This window comes from Schistocerca cancellata, chromosome 5 (genome assembly GCF_023864275.1).
Source record: "Schistocerca cancellata isolate TAMUIC-IGC-003103 chromosome 5, iqSchCanc2.1, whole genome shotgun sequence".
NCBI lineage: Eukaryota > Metazoa > Arthropoda > Insecta > Orthoptera > Acrididae > Schistocerca > Schistocerca cancellata.
The window spans coordinates 836,661,659-836,686,187 of record NC_064630.1 but is presented as its reverse complement, the minus strand read 5'-3'; the positions used below and the strand labels follow the sequence as shown (position 1 = coordinate 836,686,187).

Here is a 24,529-nt window from a genome sequence, read left to right as displayed (position 1 = left end):
ATTAATTTTGTGGAGAACGTTATGAGGATGATAGTAGGAAATGCTTTTCAAGTTCTTGTTAAAAGCAGCAGGGGATTGAATTTTGCGCAAGTTTGTTCCAGAGGCGGACAGCGGCAACTGAGAAGGAGTTTGCAAAAGTTTTTGTTTTTTTAGTGGGCACAGTTAGGATACCAAATAAGAGTGACCTCGTGTTTCGATTATGATGGCATGACAGGTTTTTAATCTCTAAAGCAAGGTACTGGGGTGCTTGCGCGACGAGGAGCCGCTGAAGTAGACACAGAGTGTGGTAGTCACGCAATTTGTCCGGCCGCAGCCACCCTAGCTCGGAGTATGAAGCACTAACATGATCATATCGGCGAATGTTGCAGGTCTAACGCACACAGGCATTCATGGTTAGTTATAGCCATCTTTTGTTTTCAATACTCATGCCTTGTTGAATTACGTCACAATAGTGGAGATTCGGTAGAACGAGTGCTTGCACGAGCTGGCGTTTCAAGTCCTGTGGAAATATGTTCCGAAAGTTTTTGAGAGCATAGAGAGAAGCAGACGTCTTCCGGCACACTGCGACTGTAATCTCCGCCCAGTTGAGATTCAAAAATGGCTCTGAGCACTATGGGACTTAACATCTATGGTCATCAGTCCCCTAGAACTTAGAACTACTTAAACCTAACTAACCTAAGGGCAGCACACAACACCCAGTCATCACGAGGCAGAGAAAATCCCTGACCCCGCCGGGAATCGAACCCGGGAACCCGGGCGCGGGAAGCGAGCACGCTACCGCACGACCACGAGCTGCGTACTCCCAGTTGAGATGCTCATCCAAGTTCTTAACTATAGGGTAGTTCCCGTTTACCTACAATGATGAAATTTGGCGAGAAGTAAGATTTCACAATACAAGTAACGGGAAAAAATGCGACAATTGTTAATTTGTAACTATATCACACGAAAATATATTGCTTCTGTCATTTGTTGTCCTACATCAAACCCGAAATTAAAGCTATTACTAGTTCTCCTGACTGGGTCCCAATGGTAACACTCTCTGGCAAGGAATGAGTTCATTGCTCATCTGAAGCGTTTCGGAATTTATCCGTCATCTGATACCCACGAGCGGTTACTGTACGTAGAGACGGTGTTTCAAGTTGTATGTGAAACGGAACTTGGCAGACTAGTTTGCCAATTTTCAACGTCATATCTACGTGCAGTAATCCCTCGTGCATATCAGATAATGGACAACTACCGAAACGCGTCGTATAATGTATAATGCCATTCCTTAGCTGGCGTCTGACTTTTGCTATTGCGACACAGTTATCCTACGTGAAGAACTACCGGTTATTACACTAATGGTCACATACTTCCTGTATGACTTTATATCACATTTATTTTATTGAATTTGAAACATTGTCTAAATCTTGGAATCCCTATGACCGTTACCTTTCCAGTATCAATGTCGACAGCAGACAGATACGGCCCAACTTCTCGATTCCTGCGGTGGATTAACAGTTTGTACACGTAATTAAATTTGTACGGAACCCACAGTGCACGTGCGCTATTCGCACCTGGACAATTTTTCCGTTGACTAATTTATTCGCGATTAGGACAGGAATGTGTATTACATAGCCGTTGCGGGTTGCCTGCATGCCGGCGTGAAGGGCCAACATGAAAATCATTACTGATCGAATTTAAAATGGTGTCATAATCTACTCATTAAGAGGAATAATCTTAAAACTTTACAGGATTTAGTATGTCTTGAGGCAGCTTATCTCACAGCGCGGAAATTAATCAGACTATAATCATCCGGCATTTGCGAATGAAACGATTTAGTGACTTTCAGCGAGCTTTGTAGTCGGTTTCAACCATTTACGAAATTTCCTCTCGCTGACACCCACCCAAACAAAATGGAGAAATGAAATAAGTGTATCGCTTGCTACACTTCTCGCTCTTTATGCTGAAAACCCTAGCGTAGGGCATGACGCTCTGATTTGTTAAGTCTTTACTACTAACTCTATTCGCAACACATTATTCAGACAGTATCCACATATACCACTCGGATCAACCGACACAGAGTTCAGGAAACAGGACGGCACGAACATTGTGGTACGTTTAAAACTAGCGTTCGTCGCCATGAAACTGCAGACGAACTTCTGCTCCCTGACAATGCAACGCCTCACTGAAGTCTGCACACCCAAGAGGAGCTCACAGAAGTTCGTTGGAGGGTTCTTCCTCGTCCACCCTACAGCCCGGATCTCGCACATTCCATCTTCCATCCGCCTGGCCCAGTGAAGTCTGCACTCCGGGGGAAGGGTAATGGGAAGGTTATTGATGCAGCGAGGCGTCTCGGACATCGACAAGAAGAGTGCATCCTTAAGATCCCATCCTGGAGATGCCATCCACCTCATCAACGTACAGGAGTCCTTCGGACCTTCGTTAAACGAGCATATGCTGTCTCGTATGCTCAGAATTTACCACAGGAGCTGCAACATCTTACGGACGTGTTCAATAATAACGGCTATACGGACCGACAAATTCGATGTGCTTCTGAGTTCGGACCTCTACCTGAACCTTCTGAAGACACCTTTAGGTCTGTGGCTTTTCTTCCGTATGCTGGGAATGTGTCATCCAAGATAGGTAGACTTTTGAAGAAATATGAGATCAGATGTGTTTTTTGTCCGCCAGCGAAGATTCGAGCACTTCTTGGCTCTGCCAAAAATGATCTAGGTTTGAGGAAGCCTGGCGTTTACAAAATACCGTGTGAGTGCGGGAAAATATACATTGGCCAAACTATTCCTACCGTCAACGACAGGTGTATTGAACATCATTGCCATACGCGATTATTACAACCAGATAAATCTGCAGCGGCTCAGCATTGCCTTACAGAGGGACGCAGGGTGCTGTACAACGAAACGGAAGGAGCTGCAAATGCTTCGCCGTACTGGGATTGTGTTTTAAAAGAATTTGTCGGAATCAGACTAGCAGATAATATCATTCATCGTGATAACGGATATCCGCTAAGTAAAACGGGGAGTCCTGTTTTATCAGATATGAAGAAACAACGGCATGTCAATCGTCCGGCTATGAATAATCATTCGTAACGATGCATCGTTTTCAACAATATTCACCACCGGAGGCGCTGGTACTCTTTTTGCGCCAGGGAGCAGCAGGAATGATTGAGAGCGTGTGCACTGCATTAGCGCATGCGCTGTTGTACTTACGATGCATATAAGGATGCAGTCACTTGCGAGTGGAATCAGTTATCGGTGAGAGCAGCGTAGCTTTTCTCACCTGATGATGGCGGCCAGGTGGACCGCTGAAATGTTGTGCTCGGATGACAGTTTGATCCGGCTGGAAGCCCGACAAGAATTTGACATACTAATACGCCGGGAAAGTGTACTTAGTCATATAGTTAAATTGTTCCGTAATAATTTCCTTAATAACAAAATGTCGGGGGTAAGTGAAATGCGGTGCAATCTTAGAAGCAGAGAGGCAGTGCAGCCTCAAAAATGGTTCAAATGGCTCAGAGCACTATGGGACCTAACATCTGAGGTCATCAGTCCCCTAGAACTTAGAACTACTTAAACCTAACTAACCTAAGAATATCACACACATCCATGCCTGGGGCAGGATTCGAACCTGCGACCGTAGCGGTCGCGCTGTTCCAGACTGAAGCGCGTAGAACCGCTCGGCCTCTACGGCCAGCGCAGGCTCAGGGAAATGAAACTGAAGAGTCAAGCCAATTAGAGTGTACGCCAGTTGAAATTAGTAATATAAGTAAAGAGGAAAGCGTACAAAATCAAATGGATGATAGCTATTTACCAGAATCATCTGATGTAGAAACTGAAGTTTTCCAAGGAAACACAATTTCAGATAATGGCAATAGTGGAATTAGAGAGGTGGATTCTGATGTAGATGACATCAATGTTAATAACAAGTTAAATAAGGTGAATGGTGATGTCGCAAGTGACGACTCTGACACCATCATTGGTAATGAATCAACAAGTAGAACAAGTAGGTTAAACCATGGAACAGCAGCAGCTGATACATTGCCTACACAAGATCATAATAAAAGTGTGGTTTAAATGTTAATGGAGTTAGTATCTGGACAAAAAGAAATAACACAGGATTCAAATAAATTAAAGAAAGGGCAAAAATTTACTTACTGATAAAATGGAAGCAACAAACGAGGAGACAGCAAAACTTAATCGTAAGTTTAAACATTTCGAGACCAGGGGTCATTCTCATGAAACTAGAATAGGGGCTTGTGAAAAAAGAATTGAGCATGAGAGTGAAGAATGGGGTCAAAAATTACATAAGTGTAAGCAAGAGGTGAATCATAAGATTGATGATGAAGTAGAAAAAATAAATGATCTCAAGATACTTTGTATTGTCAGTTAGGGATGGAATCATTAAATTAAGTAATGTTCAGTGTAAAATAAACAAAAGTTGGAAAGATACCTATGAAAGGCAACAAACAGGTCGTAAACTTAAAGGATGAAAATTCATTCTTTAGCCTTAAGATATCACGAGTAGAACCTGTTTGTAATGGTAATACAAATACGATTCAGGGTCGTTTGAGAGAAATAGAACAGAAGGCAGAAGACGTATCTTTACTAAGTGAGATGAGTAAAAACATAGGTGATGTGGAAGTTGCGTTAAAACAGAAACTCGAAGAGTGGGTTGAACGGGAAAAACGTTAGGGTATTGCGCATATTAATGAAGTAGTCAGTAATGCCAGTGCTTACAAATTACGTAACTTTTCTAGCACAGGTACTATACATCCTGTTGCTTTCATTCGCCTGTTTGAGGGCATCATACCTGACAACATGACTGAACAGCAGAAAATCAAATTTGCAGCCAGTCGTTTTGAAGGGGTCGCAATATCATGGGGAACAGGGTCCAGTAACACATGTAAAACATACCAAGAATTTGTTACAGCATTCCTAAACCAATGCTGGTCCCCAAGTACACGAAACAGTATAAAAACAGAAATATTTAAAGCTAGGAGTTTTGAAAACTGTGGCTGCGATTATTATAAGGAGTTCCTTCAGCACTACTGGGAAAAGAACCAGTACTTAGGTGATCCTTTACGTAAATCTGACTTAGTAGAAATAATAGTTCTTACGTTTCCAGGGTCTGTACAGAAGAAACTAACTTACGTCAACAAGAGTGAGGTTAACAACCTCCTGTAGATAGAAGGCTGGCGTAAAAACAGGTGGCGTGCAGACCGCTGCAGCCACCATGACTCAAACAGGAATAGTATGTCGAACAATAATGGCGATCAAGGTAGAACAGAGGAAGATAGACCTCACAATAGTAACCGTTGTTCATATAGAACAGGAAGAGGTGGATTTCAAAGAGCTACTATAACGGTACCAGTGAATGTTATAATAATAATGATCAATTTCAAGGCAGAGATCGTACTAAGTAGAGGGAAAGAAATCAAGGGGTCGGAAAACGTGTAGGCGGTTCCGACATGGTCCAATCGAGAACGGCCGAAATAAGTGGACCACTAATGAGATTCTTGAGATAACATTAAAGATGCACTTATGGAACAGGATAGGTCACAGGTAGAGGAATCGCACCAACCACCTGTAGAAACTGAAGTTCAAGACAGTTGCTATTCTGGAGTCAGGTAGAAAAGTTAATGCAACCTCAAGTGACTTTTACGAGATAATAAAGAAAAATGAGCGAGTACCAGAGTTATCTGTACATGGAGTAACGGTAGTTACTGCCTGTGGGGCCCGAAGCAACGTTATGAAGAAGGAGAGTTTATTGGAATTCACACTGCAAGAAGAGTCATGCCATGGTAGTGACCGACCTGTGTGTCAATTTAATCATGTGAGCAGATTGGTTATTTGCTAATAGAGCAATGCTACATTATGCTGAAGGTGAAATGAAAATGAAAGAGGGACAGGAGGAAAACTGTAATAAAATTTGCGGGGAAACAGGGGCCACAGCGTGACGAAAGTAATGCCAGAATACGAATACTGAGTGAAAAGATGTGTTGGGATCTCAAACCGAGAGAAACCCTTAAGTTTCTTGACAGGAGTAGAGTCACAGGAGGAGGTAAACATCGAGATTAGGATGAAAGATCGTAAGCATGAAGGTTTTAGCTGAGCATCAGGCCTATGAGTTAGCACAAAAGAGCATCTTCAAAGAAACCGGGGTGCATGAAGGACTATGAATATTGTTTCCAAGTAATACCACTCCTTTAGGTTTAAGCCTATTTCAATCCACTGGCAAAAAGGGAAGCAGTGGACAAAGAAACTAAAAAGATGATTGGAAAGTAATAGAGCGCTCCCAAAGTAACTATAGTAGCCCTCTCGTCATTGTAACCGAGAAGGATAACTCAGAATTACGCTCGATGCTGGGGTATTGAACAAAATAATACAGCCACAAATGGATCGGCCAGAAGTGTTGGAGGAATTGGTGCGTCTAGATATTGACAAGCATGGACTTGACTACCAGCTTCTGGCAAACTCCTCTAGCTCAGGAATGTGGAAAATAGACAGCGTTTGTATATGGAGGGAGAAGTTATCATCACAGTGTTGCCATTTGGTCTGAAAATATCAACATCAGCCTTTATATGCATGGTGGACAAAGTTCTATGAGAACAGCTACTACACATAGTCTACGTAGATGACATCTTAATTACTGCCAAACGTTGAGAGGAACGTAATGAAATATTGAAACAGGTTCTTGATCAAATTGAGAAGAATAATATTAGTGCCAGCCTTGACAAGTCCGAATTCGAAAAAGGTGAAATTAAATTTTTCGGGCATGTCATTTCAGCGGATGGCATCAAGCCTGACCCTGACAAACTTGAAGCCATCAGAAATTTCCCACAGTCTAAGACCAAAAAGCAGATTAAAGCATTTTTATGGCTCACCGGATTCTATCGCAAATCTGCGAACAATCAAGCGGGCATTGCTCAGGCATTGCTTGGCGTAACTAAAACGAATGAGACTTGGGTGTGCACTAAAGAGTGCGGGGAAGAGTATAAAATGATCAAAGACGAATTATGTAACAGCATCATGTTAACCCATCCGAATTTAAAGTAGCGATTCTGCATTTTTGCATACATTTCGGAATACGGTTTAGGGGCTCTTCTTTGCCAGTTTATTGAAAATAATGGGAAAATAGAGAAGAAGACCATATGTTTTGCGAGTAAAGTATTAAATAAATGGGAAAGAAAATACTCTGTCACAGAAAAGGAGGCTTTGGCAGTAGTCTCTGCTTTCCAGAAATTTAGATGGTATGTCATAGACATAAAGGTTAAGGTTTACAGGATCATAAAGCGTTATCTTTCCTTACGGACTATCATTATCTTTCCTTACGGATTGCAGAACGAGCCACAACAGATTGACCAGATGGGCCATTGCTCTCCAGGAGTATGAGTTTAGTATCGAGTACGTTCCTGGAGAAAACATAGTGGCAGGCAGCTTATCTAGGTTACCTGTTGGAATGGATAAAGCGGACTTTAATGATTCAGGACAAAAAGGAGGTATCAATTATGTACCTCACACATGTAAAGAATGAGGACAAAAATTGAGTCATCCTTCAAAACCTAAGAAGGGAACAAAATATGGACGAGGATATTAAGTTTATCAAAGCGGAATGGATTAGGAATAGTAATAGTAAAATCAGGAAATATCATATGATATATAAAAGGATCTTATATAGGAGAGCAAATCCTGTGAAAAAGCGGTGGAAGGTCTATTGGCCGAAACAGTGTATCAGTAACCTAATCCGGTTTATACACTACACATATGCACACTTTCGTGCGAAAAAATGAGCAGATAAGACAAAGGAAAGCTGCTACTTCTACAATACTGAAAAGAAGGTCAGGGCAGTATTGAAAACGTGCATTAGATGTCAAAAGATCAAAGCGCCTGATTCTAGCAATAGAATGGAAATGCATAACGCTATCCCGATCAAAGTATTGCAAAGGGTCTGCGTGGATTTATATTGGCTCCTTCCAACATCACGAGGAGGATATAAATATCTATTTGCGGTGCTAGATATGTTGTCAAAGCATGTGAAATTGTATCCGTTGAGAAAGGCCACTGGTAAGTGGGTAAGAGACAAAATAAATAATGACTATGTTATCAAAGTAGGGAAACCCAAGAGAATTATTAGCGATAAAGGAAAGCAGTTCACTTCAGTATACTGGAAGCGATTGTTGAATTACTTATATGTAAAACCCAATTACATTTGGAAGTACCATCCACAAACCAACATGAGCGAGAGAGTGATTACTCAATGGATTATTTAGAACCTATTGTGCTAACAAACATTATACGTGGGTAGAATATGTCGTAGTGTTTGAAATAATAATCAATGAGTTGCCTCACTAGACCACGTAACTACCTCATCAGTAACTGATGACAGGGGAAAGGGTGCCCAGTATAATCGATGGAATAATGAGCTTTCCATCCAGAGATGAATTATCTACTCAAGAGAAAAGAGACCTGGCATTAAAGAGGATAAAGGAAAAGGCGGCTAAACGTAAGAGTAAACTGAAATCACCTGCTATACCCGCAGGACAGGACAGATACTTTAATTTGTGGACAGGGGCCAAAATGAGTGGCTGTCACTTGCACATACTACTTTATTCATTTGACAAACATTACATGAGTAAAGAAAACATTAAAAACGGAGCAAGCCAAACATTAATTTTAGAATTTAATTCCCGGCCAAATGCGCCATTCAATCTCACACTTCAAGGGCAAAACAACTTTAATTTAAAACCGGCTGAAGGGCAATCACTTAAGACTCAAAAACAAGAATATGAATTTTAAAAGGGAGAAGGCCTCATCTTAAAAAATTTCTCCAAATTAGGCTGAAGGCCCAAACAATCCCACGCCCTAAGAACAAAAAACCTTAATTTAAAATCGGCTAGAAGCCGTGTGTAAATAAACTGCAAAGGCAAATAAGAAAAGGTAGCATATCAAACGCACTCAGAAGTTTCCAAGGGTCGTCCTGGAATTCAAACACTAACACTCGCTTAGGTGAGACAGGCAGTAGACCCAACAATTCTCAATCTGACGGCAATCCAACCGACAGACAGTCAACAGACCAAGCGACAGGATAGCTTCCACTCCACCCGACCAGCACACGACAGGGAGTTCAATGGAACAACGCAGAAGGTATCGGCGCCCACAACGAATTACACGTTCAGCCGTCAAACTACATGCCGTACTGAACAGCCACAACACGATGAGGAAAGTACACTTCCTGAATTTACGTCAACGGCCAGGGCAGGTAACCGCAACGTTAACGGCCACAAGGCAGAAGATTCCGCTGGAGCACTTCAAATAAAAAATAATCGAGTTAAGTTAAACTCCACAGGAGGGTGGCTAGAATTTCGCAAAATTGAAAACACTTGTTGTTGCTCATGCGAATGTCCCAACAGTGCATGACGAAATTCAAACGACACAATGTGAACAGTTGAGGCTGGCTGGTAGGTTAAGTAAAAATTCAACTTTCGTGTCTGGGTTCGGTGAGCCACGGACCTCGTAGCACTGGGAACTGCCCCTCACCCTCCGACCGCGTGTGGACGCCGCCAGCGGCTCAGGCCAGACACACACACCGTAGAGACTTCCTCGCTGCTCCACGCCGACCGACCAACTGCCCGCACACGGCACAGCCGGAAACCATAAGCGTGAGGCCGAATATAGTACAAGGGTGCGAATATCGTTACACGCTGCTGCTGCGACTCGCGGAGAGAGATGGTAACAGCATAATCGCAGAATAGCAACTAAGGTTTAATGCAATGTATAAGACGAGCCAGCCATGGCTCATAAACATAATCAGCAAATCGCACAGGTATCGTACTGTTGATGAAATGTTGCTAGTTAAGTCAAGATTGAGGTCCTCAAAAATTAATTCAGAAACCACGACGATACGTGAAACTTATGAGGGTCTGTATAGGATAATTTGACTGGCTCACTCAAGTGTTGTGGAGGTGGCCAACCCAAAGATAGGAGAGAGCAAATCATTGTATAACGTTGTTGATATCAAAAAGTTTCATCAGAAACGGAGACACCTCAGGGGGCAGTAGCACTCTTCACATTGCTGACGCCTACTGGTTGCCCGAGTTGACGGACAGTTTACTTCCTTCCTTTTGACGCTGTTAGTTCTTCCCTCTTCATCATTCTGAACTAAAATCTGTCAACTATCCTTCTCTATTAAAAAATACAAAAAGGGTGAAATTGAAACAAAAGATGTACTAATTGAACAGTTAAGCAACCGGTCATAGAATATACTTATGTATCAGAAAAGATAACATGCAGGATAAAGTTTGCAAAACAATTCAGAACCTAGGCTACAGTACCTAAAATCATCACCCATACAGGCAGCAGAACACCCTATAAACTACATACAGAAACTTTTTATATGTGTTACGAAACAAAGAAATTACGTACGCATATATACAGAGAAAATAATATTCTTTTTTTTTTTTTATTTAGCTACCTTGCAGCTGACGCAGAGGAAGAGGACGGTGCCCAATCCGCAATGGTCCTGAGACGATTAGATCAAACTTTATTAGCGACAAGTGGCAGATGGTCTGCGAGTGGTTACAATCAGTGATGAGGTTTCCACTGTAATACACACACACACACATTATATATGAAGAGTCCAGCCACAGTCAAAATGATGATGAAAGAGTTTTGGATCGACCAGACAGGTCGACCACTCGTACATGATGACAAGGAACGGGAAGGTAATGGGCGGTTAAGAGTCAGCTGAACATTTAGGCGAGGTATTTTCGCCACTGTATCACGATACAGAAATGTTACCCACACAGCTAATGAACACAAAACATGAATCTCACATATGACACATACAATAATTAGTACTGAGATACAAATGCAAAAAGCGCATGAGAAATGTTTGTTATATTCATAGTGTTTACATGTTTGAGCAGTAAAGTCCATAACAAGCTACAAGCGAATTAAAGCAACAGAATTTGTTTCGTTATTTTTCTCTGTTATCACGATCTAGGGTATATTCAGTTCTCTCAAAAGATCTGTGAATTTTGTTTGAATGCCTAGTTAAGTTATCAAATGAAATGAAAATTAAACCTGAAGTATTTGATGAGGGCTATTCTCATATCATTTCCAATCTCAGTACTTAGACGTAAGATAGCAGTGCCTCGAGAACCGTTATTAATTTGAATGAGAGTAAGCGCTGACTGGGATGAGTCACGCGTGATGCGTAACGGCAAAACATTAACAGGTGATGCGAGAATGCACTGACCGATGAGTCAAGGTTAGGAACACTAGCCGCACGAAGAGACAGTTCAAATGACATCCCTGTAGTCACCATGGAAGTAAATATTATTGTATTCCGTTCAATGCGACAGTGTGTACTAGATGCGACAATAAAGTAATGAGACTGATTTTCTTTGCAAGATGTGGCAACCCTGCAGGCTTGCATAGGCACAATGTCTTTGGCCTTAAGAACCTTTAACATGGCAGCGCGTCAGCAATTGTTGGTTAATATATTAAGAAACTAAAATCGAGGCAGGTTTTTAGTTTTTTAATATCTTTAACCTTGGTCTATAAGCTGTTTCTAATCCAAGGGGCACATCAAAGTACCTACTCAGTCGTGAGTTGTGCTGTAATAAGTTAAGAAGTGTTTGTGTCTCTCGTCACGGAAATGGAACCGCATAATATTGCGCAACGGTATGCCATTTCTTTTTGCGTTAAATTGGGTGAAAACGCGACGACAACTTACGGTAAGCTTCAGAAAGCTTATGTGAAGAGCTTACGTTTTTCGTTGTCATAAAATGTTTAGTAAAGGCAGAACGAATGTTGAAGATGACAGCAGTGGACGACCATCAACCTCAAGGACGGAAGTCAACTTAGCCAGGGAGCGTGAACTCGTACGATCTTATCGAAGACTATCCGTAAAAATGTTTGCACAAGAACTAAACATCAATCGAGAAACTGTTCGTCTGATAATAACTGAAGATTGAATTGGATTCTGCATCACAATAATGTGTCATCCCATACTGATCTGTCAGTACAGCAATTTTTAACCTCAAAACAAATTTCAGTACTACCACAGCCACCTTATTCACTAGATATCGCTCCGTACGACTTTTTTCTATTTCCAAGAGTCAAAACGTCGGTCAAGGGACACCATTTTCAAACAACACAATGTGTCAAAAAGGTGAGGTCCATAAATGTTACCATCAATGACACAAGAGCTGGAAAATGTGTGTGGAATCACAGGGGAACTACTTTGAAGGAGACAACACTAAACTTGACTAAAACGTAAGCAACATTTTTTTCACATCAGTCTCATTACTTTATATTCGCACCTCGAATATTGTAAATCTACGTAACATCTATATATGAATTTTATGTAAGGACACTTATATGGTGATATAAGTTAGAATATTTATGAATTATGTGATAGAAAACAATATATGGACGGCCTAGTGCTGGCATAAGATGAAAAGAATGTCAGTGTTATTAGGTAAAAGTGGACGGCACTGCGCCGATGTTAGATGAAAAAAATGTGAGCGCTATTAAGCAAAAGTGAACGGCACTGCGCTGATGTTAGATGGAAACATATATTGTTTAGTTCCTATCATATACAAACATCAATAAGTGCAGAGAGTGTTTATGAGGAGATTTAATGGCCCAGGTGACAACATTTACTGTTGATAGCCAGACTACAGAAAATTTAAATGGTTCAAATGGCTCCGAGCACTATGGGACTTAACATCTGTGGTCATCAGTCCCCTAGAACTTAGAACTACTTAAACCTAACTAACCTAAGGACATTACACACATCCACGCCCGAAGCAGGATTCGAACCTGCGACCGTAGCAGTCGCGCGGTTCCGAACTGAGCGCCTAGAACCGCTAGACCAACGCGGCCGGCAAAATTTAAATGATAGCTATGTGCTGAAAATCATAAATAATATTTTGTTGTAAGAAGGAGTACATGATGCAATGTGTATTTAGTTAAGGTTTTTTGATAGAATAAAGATGAGAAAGCGTATGTTCAGCATTAGTAAGTCAATGGCTTTGGTTAATTGGGATGACATTTTAGGAACAAGAATTTCTTAGTGCTTCTTTTTTTAAAGAATTTCCATGAATGAGATAGAAGGGGAGATACTGAGAGATTGGAAACTTTTTTTTTAACATATGGGGCAAAATTTTCTCATTTCCAAACTTGTTAGTTGTCTTCGAGAACAGGTCAATTTTGGAACTTTGGAATTCAAATTGATACACACGTGAAGTAGCATATGGTACGTGTACTATTCGTGTGTGAGAGTTCGCCAATATTACTAAACTTGCTTCTGATTGGTCGGCACATTCGGATGTTAGGCGCCAAAGCGCCTAACTTCTGTTATTAATTATTTATATACTTTTCATTATATTTAACCCAGTTTTCAATATGACAGTCTCTCATGGTTATCCCACGAGACTACCGTTTATGTTTATTAAATTTCACTAATTTTGATAAACATAAGAGCAATGATAGTACAACCAAAGCGGTTCGGACACCTTCGGGTCGCTTTGCCGCATCTGGGAGACGAAGTACATAGGCTGTTGTAGTCACACTGTTTCGGGTGTTCTTCAGAGCCGGACGCGTACCTCTGTTTCGGACGGACATTTCGTGCTCTATATGGGAAGATGTCAGAAAAGTTACCATATAAGTACGGATGATGCTCTCTGTAGATACAGAGACTAACCTGGGCAAGTGCCGTCCCACAAAAGAAAGCACAGTCACAGGTTCAAGTTCGAGGTGACAGCACAGCAGCCTCCGCCGAAGAGGAAGCCACGACCGACGAGGTGTCTTCTGCGATGGGGCACAACTTTAGAAGACGACAGGTTAGTGGAAAGAACGAACTGTCCAGCTTCCAGATCTGACTTCCAATACGACAATGTATAATTTATTTTGGTTTTAGAAAGGATCGCTTCTACCAAACTCAATTTGTCCTTTTCTAACATGACATACTGCAAACTACGTGTGAAGGGGAACACGCAGATGAAATATTTCAAGAATTCCGGAAAGCGTTTGATAAGGTGCCCATTTTGCAAGCATCTAAAGGAGCTACGGGCATATGGAATAGGTCGACAGGTATGTGAGTGGCTCGAAGACTGCTTAATTAATAGGAGCCAGTATGTTGTCCTTGACGGCGAGTGTGCATCAGAGACAAGGGTATCGTCAACAGTGCCCCAGGGAAGTGTGGCAGGACCGCTACTGTTCTGTGTAGACGTAAATGAGTTGGCGGACAGGGTGGCTAGCAATCTGCGGTCGTTTGCTCACGATGCTGTGATGTACGGTAAGGTGTCGAAGTTGAGCGACTGTAGGGGGATACAAGGTGACTTGGACAAAATTTCTAGTTCGCGTGATGAATGACAGCTAGCTCTACATATAAGTTAATGCGGTGAATAGAAAAAACAAACCTGTAATGTTAGGATAAAGCGTTAGTTGTGGCCTGCTTGCTGGAGTCTCATCGTCTATACATCAGTACGTAACACCGCAAAGCGACACGAAATGGAACGGGCATGTGAGGGTTGTGGTAGGGAAGGCCGGTGTTTCGGGAGAACTCCATGGGAGAGAGGTCCACGTGTCAAGGAGACCGTGTACAGGACCCCGGTGCGACTTGCTCTTGACAACTCCTCGAGTGTTTGTGATCTGCACCAGGTCCCATAAAAGAAAGACATCGAAGCAGTTCAGAGACGCACTGGTAGATTCTAACAACACGCAAGTGTTGCGGACATGCTTCAGAAGCTCAATGGGAAACCCTGGAGGGAAGGCAACGTTGTTTTCGAAGAAACACAACTGAGAAAATTCACGCAACCGGCCACTGGAGATGACTGCAGGACGATTCTGCGGCCTCCGACGTACATTACGCGTAGGCACCAGAAAGATAAGATACGAGAAACTAGGGCTCATTCCGAGGGATACAGAAACTCGTATTTCCCTCGCCCTGTTTACGAGTCCAAAAGGAAATTAAATGACTAGTAGTGATACAGGGTACCCTCCAACACTCGCCGTAAGACGGATTGCGGAGTATTTATGTAGGTTGAGATGTAGATGTGGAACAGCAAAGAAGTACAAAAAGATGAATTCGCCTTTATCCCGTATACTGGGTCTCTTTCAGCCAAAATGACGTGAATCCTTGGACGAAACGACATCATTCGGCCATCAAAATGAACGACAGACATGCTTGGCTCTGTAAAGGGCAACCTGAGACTGCAAATACCCAGTATATATAGCGTGTGTGTCCTTCAATACATTGGGCAAACACCACAAACACAGCGCTGTATCTCGCAACGGTGTGTGAAAAACATTAGATGCGTACGTCTAGCGAATAAAGAGAAGTCGGCGGTGGTAAAACTCAGCCTCGAGCTGTTCCGAGATACGGGCTTTCGGGAGACATGAGGCTCCGTGACGATTTCGTCAACATACACTGAAGCCTGCTGCATAGAGACCGCGCCGAGCAGTCTGGGCAAGACTGACTGCAGCGAGAGTCGAACGGCGGTCCGCCCGCCAGTCGAGGAACTAGGACCCCCTGCACACACACACACACACCTGGGCCGCCGCTCACGTGCAGGTACGGAGTGTCCGTGAGGAGCATTTTCTCTGGCGTTTCCGCAGGTATTTGTAACTTCGCTTGTGCCATGTGTTCGTGGTGTCAGCCAGAACAAATACTGCGCATCAAGTCTTTCGTGCGACAGCCAGTGCTGACGAAATGCGTCGGTTTGTCTCCCGTTACGTGATTTTTAAAACGGAATTTTACGTCTTCACTACACTGAACAGCCACAAAGTAGTCAATACTTGTAAACAGGGACAATGAGGACGAGGGGTGAGCGCAGCCGCAGCGCCAGAGCGGCGGTTCGGCGGCGCTGCGTGCCGGCCGGCAGCCTGGGTCAGCGCGGGCCGCGCCGCCGGCGCTCTGCTCTCCCTGTTATCGCATATCCAGCAAACAGGTATCGTACTAGGCTATCCTGGTAAGCCAGAGTAATGCAAGATTAAATACTAATTTCAAAACCCAATAATAATAAAAATCTACCATTAAAATGGCTACCTTAGTACAGGATCTGTTTATGTATGTACATATGTATTTATACAGGGTGTTTCAAAAATGACCGGTATATTTGAAACGGCAATAAAAACTAAACGAGCAGCGATAGAAATACACCGTTTGTTGCAATATGCTTGGGACAACAGTACATTTTCAGGCGGACAAACTTTCGAAATTACAGTAGTTACAATTTTCAACAACAGATGGCGCTGCAAGTGATGTGAACGATATAGAAGACAACGCAGTCTGTGGGTGCGCCATTCTGTACGTCGTCTTTCTGCTGTAAGCGTGTGCTGTTCACAACGTGCAAGTGTGCTGTGGACAGCATGGTTTATTCCTTAGAACAGAGGATTTTTCTGGTGTTGGAATTCCACCGCCTAGAACACAGTGTTGTTGCAACAAGACGAAGTTTTCAACGGAGGTTTAATGTAACCAAAGGACCGAAAAGCGATACAATAAAGGATCTGTTTGAAAAATTTCAACGGACTGGGAACGTGACGGATGAACGTGCTGGAAAGGTAGGGCGACCGCGTACAGCAACCACAGAGGGCAACGCGCAGCTAGTGCAGCAGGTGATCCGACAGCGGCCTCGGGTTTCCGTTCGCCGTATTGCAGCTGCGGTCCAAATGACGCCAACGTCCACGTATCGTCTCGTGCGCCAGAGTTTACACCTCTATCCGTACAAAATTCAAACGCGGCAACCCCTCAGCGCCGCTACCATTGCTGCACGAGAGACATTCGCTAACGATATAGTGCACAGGACTGATGACGGCGATATGCATGTGGGCAGCATTTGGTTTACTGACGAAGCTTATTTTTACCTGGACGGCTTCGTCAGTAAACAGAACTGGCGCATATGGGGACCCGAAAAGCCCCATGTTGCAGTCCCATCGTCCCTGCATCCTCAAAAAGTACTGGTCTGGGCCGCCATTTCTTCCAAAGGAATCATTGGCCCATTTTTCAGATCCGAAACGATTACTGCATCACGCTATCTGGACATTCTTCGTGAATTTGTGGCGGTACAAACTACCTTAGACGACACTGTGAACACCTCATGGTTTATGCAAGATGGTGCCCGGCCACATCGCACGGCCGACGTCTTTAATTTCCTGAATGAATATTTCGATGATCGTGTGATTGCTTTGGGCTATCCGAAACATACAGGAGGCGGCGTGGATTGGCCTCCCTATTCGCCAGACATGAATCCCTGTGACTTCTTTCTGTGGGGACACTTGAAAGACCAGGTGTACCGCCAGAATCCAGAAACAATTGAACAGCTGAAGCAGTACATCTCATCTGCATGTGAAGCCATTCCGCCAGACACGTTGTCAAAGGTTTCGGGTAATTTCATTCAGAGACTACGCCGTATTATTGCTACGCATGGTGGATATGTGGAAAATATCGTACTATAGAGTTTCCCAGACCGCAGCGCCATCTGTTGTTGACAATTGTAACTACTGTAATTTCGAAAGTTTGTCTGCCTGAAAATGTACTGTTGTCCCAAGCATATTGCAACAAACGGTGTATTTCTATCGCTGCTCGTTTAGTTTTTATTACCGTTTCAAATATACCGGTCATTTTTGAAACACCCTGTATGTATCATTATAATTTTGGTATCTAAAAAATTTGTATATTTCTGTTACATGAAAAAGCACGGTAACGATATACGAGACAGTTTCAACAAGCTGGGTAATACGAGACGTTGAGTACGGTCCTTAAACGAAAAAACCACTACTCGAGACGTTGCTCGAACGCAGTAAGAAAGGAGGTAAGGACATTACCTTTGCCTCGGTGTGAAAAAGTCAGTTAGGGAGTGTTAAATTTCAAATCATTGCTCACAGTAGCTAGCAAATTTTTCGGTGATTTGTGCAAAACGAAATGTCGGCAAGATGGCCGCTTTCTAGAACGACTGAGAATCGTCGCTAGATTGTTTTACCGGCAATTGCTATCCATTAACAGTAATTCATATTAAGGGGGCTAGGACGTGAAACGGGCCGACTTGGAGCATGAGAGGCACTACAGGACATATTAATTTGCACTGTCTATACTTTTACAAATAAATTCATAAAACTTTGTAAGCATGACCAGGAAGGCTTCGACATTCACACTCAGCAGAGGAAGTTCAAAAACATAACAAAACAAATTTTTTTTACGTGTGAAATTTCATCATTTTTCCACTTGGTATTGGCTGCATTTGTTGCTGTAGGTACACTTTTCTTCATAAGTAATAGAGATTCTTCGACGAGTTTTGCACAGCATACAAACCATACTTACAGCTGTATGAAACTCTAGAATTTCCCAAATCTGTTAAAAAATGTGGTAAAAATTGAGATAATTAACTATAAAATTCGAGTTTTGTCTAAACACGAAATTTAAAACGTAACAGCCCATTCATATTTCCATAGATTAAATAAATTCTAGAGTTTCAAACACCTGTAAGTATGGTTTGTAAGCTGTGCAAAATTCATCGAAGAATTTCTCTTACTTATGAAGAAAAGTGTACTTATAGCAACAAATGCTGCCAACAGTAAGTGAAAAAAATCATGAAATTTCACATTTAAATATATTATTGTTTCGTGTTTTTGAACTTCCACTGCTATGAGTGTGAATCCTGAATCCTTCGTGGTCATGCTGACAAAGTTTTATGAATTTATAGACAGTGCAAATTAAAATGTCCTGTGGTGCCTCTCCTTGTCGAAGTCGGCCCGTTATACGTCCTAACCACCTTAAATAAAATTTGCCGTGTGTAAATTGAGTAGAATTAACGGTCAATTTTATTAAATTCAGTGTAGTGTATTCTTTTAATTCATAGGAAAAGTTGGTAGAAACATGAAAATGGCTACACCGCCCGGAGTACAGACACGGACAGTGACGAGCAAGATATGGCGAGCCACGAAAATCAAAATAACAAATTATCGGCGGATGAAAATGCACCTACGGTCGAAACGAAAGTTTCTGAAGAAGAGAAATTTGTTAACATCGAGTATAGATTTGAGTGTCAGGAAGTCTTTTCTGAAAATATTTGTATGGATCGTTGCCACGTATGGATGTGAAACATGGACAATAAATAGTTTAGACAAGAAGAGAATAGAAGCTTTCGAAATGTGGTGCTACAGTAGTATGCTTAAGATTAGACGGGTAGATCATGTAACTAATGAGAAGGTACTGAACAGAATTGGGGAGAAGACGAATCTGTGGCACAACTTGAGTAGAAGAAGGGATCGGTTGGAAGGACATGTTCTGAGGCATCAAGGGATCACCAATTTAGTACTGGAGGGCAGCATGGAGGGTAAAAATCGAGAGGGAGACCAAGAGATGAATACACTAACCAGATCCAGAAGGATGTAGGTTGTAGCAGTTTCTGGGAGATGAAGAAGTCTGTACAGGAGAGAGCAGCTCCATCAACCCAGTCTCTGAAGACCACAACAACAACATGACTGCTAGTTTACAAAAACTTCAAAATGTGACTGACATTTTGAATGGAAAACATCAAACTGCGGCCACAATAATGTAACCACATTAGTAAACGGAAGTTCGAAACCCACAGAAACAAGAAAATGTTGCCACACAAATTCGTGACGACCTTGATAGAAAATTCAGTGAAATATATTAGTGATGAACTTGACGAAACGCGAAAAACACACAAGCACTTGCCCGAAGCTGTCAATGATGCAACCAAGCAGGTCGCGCAAGTTAATGCAGCACAAAGTACATTAGAAAATTCTGTGCAGCAAAGAGTTACACATGTACAGAGACTCGCTATTGAACAGGAGATATCCGCATAAGTGAACATTATACAGAAAGGCATTCAGTTCACTCCAGACTTTGTAGACTGGATGAACGTGAAAGACAACCAATTTCAAGAATGTTTACGGAACGAACTGCCTGTAATCGTAAAAAAGCGACAAACGAAGCTTTGTCTGCAGCAAACTTGTTAGGTGAAAACACCAAACAGGTTTCTGAATGGAAACAGACACATACACAAGAAGTAAACACGTTAAAAAAAGGGCTTCCAGCGATAAAAAAAACGCAGCAGGAGAGTCCCATTTACGTGTCAATAAATTGCCAGAGACGCAGACTGTGACATCAATCAGCTGTTCGGCAACAATGCTCAGTCCGCAACCCGTTCACATAGCTTGTGAACAGGGGGCGGCATACATGTGGAAGGGAGTTTACTTAAATAGAGACAATTTCAAAATTTTACAACGGATTGCAAAATACGAATCTGTGGCACAACTTGAGTAGAAGAAGGGATCGGTTGGAAGGACATGTTCTGAGGCATCAAGGGATCACCAATTTAGTACTGGAGGGCAGCTTTTATGAAAAGCTTCCGTGGTATACTACCAAAATCGTGGAACGATAAACAGAAAACCCAGTTTGTCACTACCCATATTCAAGGTCATGGAGCCTTACGGGGAAGTGAAGTAATAGATTATTGCCATACTCATGAGGAATTCGAGAAAGCTTTTCTAAATACGTATTGGTCAGTAAAAACACAAGAATGTTTAAGGTGTGAGGTGTATCATTCCAAGATGTACGATAGTAAAGCAGATACACTACGTAAATATTTTGAGAAGTATAGAAATAAGACGAAATATTGGGATGAACCAATGCCCAAACATGAAGTCATATGGCTTTTAAAATCAAAATTATCAGTCTGAATAAAAGAAAAACTACTTCATGTACCAGATTCAAACGTAGAACTTTCCATGTCAACGTTTGATTCTATTGACCTGTTGCATGAACAAGCGAAATTGAATGGGGGCAACAATGCTCAAGTATCAAACAACAACAGTAATAACTATTGCCAATACCACAATGAAAACTGTTATGATAACAAAAATGGGAATAGTTTGTCTCAGTCCTACAATGGTAATAATAACCTAGGACAAAGGGGTGGAAGAAATTCTCCTCTTTTTAACAAGAGGCGTAGGCAAGACAACAGATATCATCCAGAGTACAGTAATTACAACAGTAATAACAATAATCAGCCAAACCGTTGGCAACCACCACCACAGCAGTCGAACAGTAATTGGCATCCTAATACAGAAACCAATACACAATCGTCTGGCGCCGTCTGCACCACAGAACAGGGCCGCTGAAAACAATAGTTCGGGACAAAACTGGAGGCAAGAGCCACCAGTAAGAATTATAGAAGTGGTGGGCCACACTACACGCAACACTTCAGAGGTGCGACCTCATACAGCCCGCGGAAGAAACAGGGGGCAAATGTAGAGAGAGCGTGTGTTTAATAAGGTATAATCAGGGCAAAAATCTGAGTGACGAACTTTGCGAAAAAAACCATTTTTGTAAACTAACGGAAAAGTAAACAATCCAAGCTGCATTTCACTCAGTAGTTGGCGGAATACCAACCATGGTTACTGTTGACATGGGCACGGCTACAAATTGTGTGGTTTTAGAATTTTATAATAAGATTTGTAAACTTCAGACACCACATATGTTGCCGGTACACAATTGTAGGATCATTGGTGCGTTTGGAAATAAGTCAAAGGGAGTAGGTATGCAGACTCATGTACTAATTGAGGCAGGTAATGGAGCTATAGAGAGCACATTCCTGTTTTTTTAAAGGTTTATCGGTGAGCTGCATATGGTGAGTAGATTTCTTACAAGAAAGAGATGCAATAATTGGCCTTTGTTGTGGCACATGTGTATTAAAAGTGAATGCGAAGGGGACTCCCATACCGTGCATTAAAAGCAAGCCTGTACATAGTAAGTTATGTCAAGGAGTATAAAATCAGAAGTACTTTCATGTGACAGTCAATTTCCTATGTTGACAGATGAAACACAGTCCAGGCAACAGCGATTTGATGTAGTTTTGCAGACAAGAAATACAAAGCAAAGTTTGTGAATCTGTTTATTTAAACACTGTACAACAAAACGAGCTAATTAACCTTTTAAACAAATATATATCTCTTTTTGATGAAAAGCCTGGTATAATTAAAGGATATGTGTATGCAGTTCAAGTAAAGCTTCATGAAACATTTTGCCATCTACCTATTCTGTCCCATGGGCCAACAAATGAAATCCGTCGCATGTTAGAATGGGATATTATAGAACCGTCCATGTCACCATACAGTAGTCCACAACTTGCAGTGGCTAAACCAGGAGAAGTCTACGTCTTGCGGTAGATGCAAGAAATATAAACAAAATTATCATACCTGTGTAGACGAGGTCAGAGAATTAAGAGCCCCAAATTCAGAGATTTTACTGTGCAAAGTATGTGACATCAATTGGCATGAGATACTCATACTGGCAGGTAGAGATTTCAGAATGTTCTAGGAAATATACAGCATTCATTTTTGCAGGTAGGAGTTATCAATTTAAAGTACTACCGTTTGGTCTCAACGTAAGCACAGGTGTCTTTATTGCTGCATCAAATACTGTACTTGGACCTGAACTGATTAACAGAATCACTATGTATGTAGAAGACCTACTGATTGCTACTGCAACTTGGGCAGAAACATTACAATAGGTATTAGAAAAATTCGTTATGCGGGGGTAACCATAAACTTTAAAAAAATCAAAATTTGGTAGAGACAAAATAAAATTTCTGGGACACACAGTGACGCCCGAAGGCATAGTGCTTGACACTATGAAAATGGACACGTTAAGAAATATGCCCTCTCCCAGGTAAAAAAAAAAAAACCAATTGAAAGACTTTTTGGGCCTAGTGCCCTTTCATATACGTTTCATACCCGGACAGTTGCTTAACAGCAAAGCATTTTTAGCTTACTAAAGAAAAATGTTTTACGGATGTGGTCAGCAGATTGTCAGGAAGCTTTTCAGAACAAAAAAGAAGTTTGGTTAAATGCACAGTTTTTACACCACCAAGACATGACCAAAGAATTCTGTATTGCAACAGATGCTTCCAGTTATGGTTTACGTTCTTGTCTATTCCAACTATTTGAAGTAGGTGAGAAAACAGAAGTAAGAATCATTGGTTTGAACGTTGTCACAGTGTGAACGAGTTTACTATGCACCTGAACTAGAGGCATTATCAGTGGCATGAGCATTTAAGAAGTTCAACTATTGTATTTATGGGCACCATGTAAAAGCATATTCTGACCATCAAGCTGTAAGCTTTTTCCTTGGGTGCAAGTTAATGCATAGAAGTCTGGTCATTAGCTCTACAGGAATACTCTTTCGAGATTGTACACGTAAGTGGAAAAGATAACATATTTGGAGATGCACTTTCTCGCCTACCACAAGGGTTGATGGAAACTTCAGATGCTATTGAGGAAACATCAGAATTCAAAATATTACTAGTAAAAGATCCGACTTACGGTAAGTGTTATCTTGACATGTGCAAAAGTATGGAGACACTGCAAAGCATAGACCCTAGGTGGAGTAAAGTAAAACAGTTAATGTAGCAAAACACCCCTGGTAAAATAAGAACCAAGGGAGTACTGGTTCACAGGAGACACCGAAAATCTGACATTCGGCGTGTTTGTATGCCTTAAGCTAACCTAAAAACACTTATCTGGCACACACACTTAGTTTGGTGACACTTTGGTATAAAAAAATCTTGTGGAAAGACTAAAAAGTACTGCTATTTCCCTAATTTAAGGGGACATGTACACAAATAATTAAGAACGTGTTTACTATGTCAGAAAGCTAAACCCATGAATGTGGGATGTCACCAAACATTACATTCGATTATCCCTTGCTACAACACGACCTAGCATCCATAGATGTAGCAGGACCTCTCCCCACAGCACGAGTAGGAGTAAAGTACATATTAGCAGTTCTGAATGTTTTCTATAAGCAAGTAAAACTGTATGCCATGAAGACAATAACATTAGGATCAGTCATTCACAGAATCACTACAGAATACATTCCACAAGTCGGAAAGCCTGAAGCCATAGTAGCAGATAACGCTTCGAATTTTACAAGCAGAAAGTGGAAATCCTTTCTGAGTGAAAATGGTATAAAACGAGTTTTCATATCCTCTTTTCATCCCGAATCAAGTCCAATAGAGAGAACTATTCCCGAGTTTAACCGTTTTGTACGAACATATGCCTCAAAACAACAAACTAATGGGTAGATTTAATAAAAAATTTTGAGGAAGTAGTTACAACCCACCCCCAAGGTCAACAAAATATACTCCAAATGAGCTTACGTTTAATGCTAAAAAAAGTATCGAATGGCTATCACCCTTGTGCTGTATACCAAGAGAAGAATTAAGTTGGAATGAGAAAATAAGACAAGTTGTCGTTTCTTTAACATACCAGGCAAAACTGAAGAAATGTAGATATGACAAAAAGCTATCCAAAGTACAGACTTCTAACATAGGGGAAAAGGTGATGTTTAGGACTCCTGTGAAACCCTCACTACTAAAGAAAAGAAACAAGATGTTGCAGATGTTATTTTCTGGACCATTTGAAGTAATAGCAAAACCACATGGTTGCAGCTATCTGCTGGCATTTCCAGAATCAAAAAACAGAAAAGGTTTTTA

General features: G+C 41.6%; 1 protein-coding gene across 6 annotated transcripts in view; it reads right to left on the bottom strand.

Moving 5' to 3' along the window:
• Positions 1 to 24,529, bottom strand: part of LOC126187518 (neurexin-1a) — a 2,258,738-nt gene that overhangs the window by 818,492 nt on the left and 1,415,717 nt on the right. The gene's annotated exons all lie outside the window — the stretch shown is intronic.